Genomic DNA, 4,999 nt, shown 5'->3' on the forward strand with positions numbered 1-4,999 from the left:
AGGTCAGCTTCCGAAATGGTGCGCCCCAGATGTTAGGGGGAGGAATCATTTTTTGGGCGGGTGAAGCTAGAATATCCGAGATTGAAGAAGAAGCACGGCATCCGTTGGATGGACCTCCAACGGCCACTGCTACTAGAACCATGTGTGGACTATAATAAGTTGAAAAAGCCTTGCATACGCGTCAACTTCTTTTTTTAGGGGACGCGTCAACTTAGTAGGCCCACAAGTGTGTGGAAGAGAACTTATAACCCATTTGCGATTTGTAAGAATGTACAGCCCATTTTTGAATTCTAATGGAATTTACTATAGCCCATTTACAGTTTGTTAAAAGTACAGCCCATTTTCTAGCTAGGACAACGATTAATAATTTCAACCAACCGTTCAAGACAGAATTCAATAAAATTTCCCACATTTTGATGGGATCCGAAATATTTTTATCCCGAAATTCTAGTCAGATTAAATATAAATTTGTATTATGTAAAAATCTAACAAAACATTGCGCGTGCAACAATTAAAAATTAAGATTTTCAAAATCCATAAATAATATTTTATAAACTAATTTCGTGTTTGGTGCATTTTTTTATAGTTACTGCCCGGTTCCATTTATTATTTTTTAAAGCCCATTTTCCTGTTAAGCCTAATGCATCCCTCCTATGAAAGGTTTGCAGCCCAGCGGGGCGGAGAATAACAAGTTGACCTTGCCTGGGTATTCCTCAAAAAAACGTATAGTTGGGCTAGCCATTTTCATATTGAAAAAAATTAATATCTGGGCTGGATATCTGTCCTGGGCTAGACGGGCCACAGCCCGCCCAGTTACTACCCTGCTCTCCTCTGAACAACAACGAAAACATCACCAAGAAAACCTCTGCAGTGCTCACGCCTCAAAAACACAAATACTGCTCGAGCTGCTTGGTCCCAGCTGTTGGCCGCACCTTGTGCAATTCTCTCGTTTATATTGACTACATAGGTTGACAATGGTGTGGGACCGTGATGTCAGGAAACCAGGAGGAAGCAAAAAAAAATAGTTGTACATAATAAGGAGGCACTTGCGTACGTACGGCTATGGCCCTAGTGGGTTCCTACTATCATCCAGTCAAAATGAAGTCATCTCCTGAATCCTCATGTTCATTGACCATGTTAACAATGCTCGGCTCCACGGCGAGCACAACAACTCGAAGGACGACGGAGAGGGCCTCGCGGGCCCTACAGATGCTCTGATACAGCGCCTGCTGCTCATTCAGGAAGCCAGGATCATCGGACACCTATGAGCACCTTCGAGAGACTGAGATGGCATGAAACGGTAAGGCCGCGCTTGGGAGCTCTGGTTTATTTCACACCTGTATTAAGATACAAGTGTAATTTACTCATCATCGGAAACAACGCGTAAAATACAGGCGTAATGAAACCGGGGGCCCGAGGTCTGTAAGTAAAACCGGCGGGTTACGTGTGTAATTTGAGAGACCAGTGTATATTTTACTAGTCGAAATCGACCAACCAAGCGCTTCGCCCGAGACCATCTGCTTTTATTTACAAGCGTGAGTTCTACAAGCGGTTTTGGTTGGAAAACGACGATCCAATCACGGCCTAAGATGATGAGTTGGTCGGAAGATCATATGGTTTCACATCTAACCTACCCGACTTGTCGTATAGGTTATGAATGAAACATAAGACGATGAACTTCTTAAGCACGGAAACAACATAAGAAGATGATCTTCCTAACAAGCAAATCACTGGCATTAGATCGACATGCAAAACAATACGAAGCATTATTCTCAGGAGGCACGGTGAACAGCTCGTGATGCCGCATGCCACAACATTCCAAGCTCAACTTTGCAATCAAACACAAGGCCTGGCATTACATAGACAATATTCAGAACAAACTCTTAAAATATCTTACATAAGTCAACATTCATGTGACTATGCATCTCATCAGAGTAAATATTTAATTGTGAACTGAAGACGGGAATAGGAAAAAAAGATCGACGTTGCTCATAGCAAAGGGCGTCCCACTCAAAAATATCAAATGCATGTCTTCTGGCTAACATCAATGAGCAAAAATTGACAAGGTTTTCCAATTCCAATATATTAAACTAATGTCAACTTTGACAAGCTTTTCCCATTCAAAATATGTAATGCCTATGATTGTGGAACAGGCAGGGTTTGTCATCAGTTTGTCATCTGATAGTCCGGTGGCTCAAGGTGACGACGAATGATTAGAGAACCATTCGATGTATTGTGCATGATGAAGTATTATGGAGGACACGAACCATCTGAACATTTTGTGCAGTTCCACTAAAATCAAGCTGAGCATCCCTGTGGATTTCATATTTATATGCTGTCAGAAAACAAAGACACATCAGCACACACATGAATATTGGCCCCAGTGTCAACCCACCAATCGGTGGACTAACAAACTGAAAGTATGGTAAACAGATTACCATACCCAGATGCCCCATCATTGTTGCTTAGAGTGACATTGACAGACTTGGAGTCCTGTCCTGGCTTCTTGGTACTTGTTTGGGCACTTGTTTGCCCAGTGTTCCTCCGAACCACAAGTAAAGCAGCCATCTCTCTTTTTGTCTTTCTTCTTACCCTTCTTAATGGCCGACACTGGCAGCACCATTCAAACATATAGTCTGGTGGCTCAAGGTGACGATGAATGATTAGAGAACCATTCGATGTATTGTGCATGATGAAGTATTATGGAGGACACAAACCGTCTGGACATTTTGTGCAGTTCCACTAAAATCAAGCTGAGCATCCCTGTGGATATCATATTTATATGCTGCAAGAAAACAAAGACACAACATCACACACATGAATATTGGCCCCAGTGTCAACCCACCAATCGGTGGACTAACAAACTGAAAGTACGGTAAACAGATTACCGTACCCAGATGCCCCATCATTGTTTCTTAGAATGACATTGACAGATTTGGAGTCCTGTCCTGGCTTCCTCTGTGTGTGTGTGCGCGCGCGATTGATAAAGAGTGCCATCGAATTTGTGTGTGCCCACGTCAAAGATATAGAGTGGCTGACCTACTGGAACATGAGAGGGGACAGGTGCAGTTTGTCTCTGTGGCATGGATACCTACCTACAGCGCTTGACTATCGATGTGTGGTGGGGGAGGCCTAATTAACTATAGAGGTACAATGGCTGGTATATGTGTGGAGCAGGAGAGAGGCCTACCTCATGTATTAAGGGAGATCGATCGGCATCCATGCATATGTGTAGGAGAGGAATAAGGTTGGGAGAGAGACAGAGCTAGAGTGTTGGAGGGGGTGCTAGTGGAGTTGCTTCTAACAAATGGTGGGATAGGCTTGCTAGACAACCGGAGGGCACGCCTGCAATATCAATAAGAGAGGGGATGGCTGCCTGTCTGTGCACGTGCGTGTGAGAGACGGGTCAAAAGGCATGCACGAATGATGAGGGGGGACGATATGACTGTGGTAAGCAGACATAACTACATAGGAAGATCAATCGTCCTTTGTCAGAGAAAGGAGAGATAACTTGTGAGGTACGTTGATCGATGGGGGGAATAGTTAAAGTCGACCTAGGTATATGTTGGGAGATCAATCGGTATACATGCATGTGTGTGTTAGAAGCAAATGAGGCACGGGGAGAAGGATAGAGAGAGAGGGATGCATCTAGGAGTGGTGCGAGAGTCATACTATATCGAGGGGGAAGGAGTGTGCGACTATGAGATCGATGAAAAGAGTGGTGGGAGTGAGGCATGGACGGTGATAAGAGAAGAGGGGAAGCTTGTGTTCGTGCTAGCACACCTGGCTAGAGAGGCATATCGATCGATGTGCGCCGTAAAGAAGGAGCTGGGGGGCCTACACACACCGTGGGTAAACGACCTAAAGTGAAAAGACGAATTTGCGCGATGGAGCTAGAGAATGCTGAGGGAGGGTGAGAGGGATGCGGGCGTGTGCATGCACGAGAGAAAGTTAGTGCTAGCTACAAAGATAAGAGGATTGTGTGGGTGTAAAAGACGAATAGAGATCATACTTCATTATAAAAAGCGAATTCGGATATTTGAAGAATTTATCATAGTGTTTTAAACCTACGCATGTGTGAATATATATAACGGTGATACACATGGTGTGGTTATGAACATGTTATACTACATATAATATATTTTATCTCTACTCTTATAAAAAAACAGAGTTGTTGATGATGGTGTGCCTGCCATCCTGCAATATAGGCCGTCCGATTTATATCTGACGGATAGGAAGGAAACTATGGAAATTTTGAAAAAAGATACCCACACCCCTCTCCATATTTGCAAATTAGGCCTCCCCTTGATCATGTTGATGTTCTGTGGAACGCATGGGCATCTTGCTAGTACTACGTATAATATATAGAACATTGATCATAATTTGGGCTAATGTGTGGCTTTTGCGGCTCAGGTCTAAATACTTGTCATAATGTAGGGGGCGGGGCACTATACTATGTGTGATAAACACGGTGTACGTATGGAACATGGTTTAGATTATGAATATATAGTTAGTACATCAAATGTACTATTATTTGGAATCAACATCAAGTGTATTCAAAAAATAGAATTCGATTTCATGTAGTACACATAGTTCATATCTATCTCTATAGTAATCATGTGGTGTGTTATTAAGGTAATACATGAATGATGGTTGAAGTTGGCAACAATCATGATTGTAGATTCTTATTGAAATAGAGAAACAAATTCAAATTCAGTTCGAATTGCAGCGGTAGTATAGACATTTGGAATGCACTAAAATGTTGGTATGAGTAGGTTACATGCATTATACAGCAAGCGAAAATTTAATTGGACATAACATGGATTCATACTCCCTCCTTCCATCTATATAGGGCGTAATGCATTTTTTAAGACCGCCTTTGACTATTGACGAGATTAATAGTACATGACATGCACAATGTGAAAATTATATCATTGAAAGAACCCTTCACAAACAAATTTAACGGTGTGCTTTATGTAAGTTGCGTGTCATATATTAT

This window comes from Triticum aestivum, chromosome 1D, assembly GCF_018294505.1.
Source record: "Triticum aestivum cultivar Chinese Spring chromosome 1D, IWGSC CS RefSeq v2.1, whole genome shotgun sequence".
NCBI lineage: Eukaryota > Viridiplantae > Streptophyta > Magnoliopsida > Poales > Poaceae > Triticum > Triticum aestivum.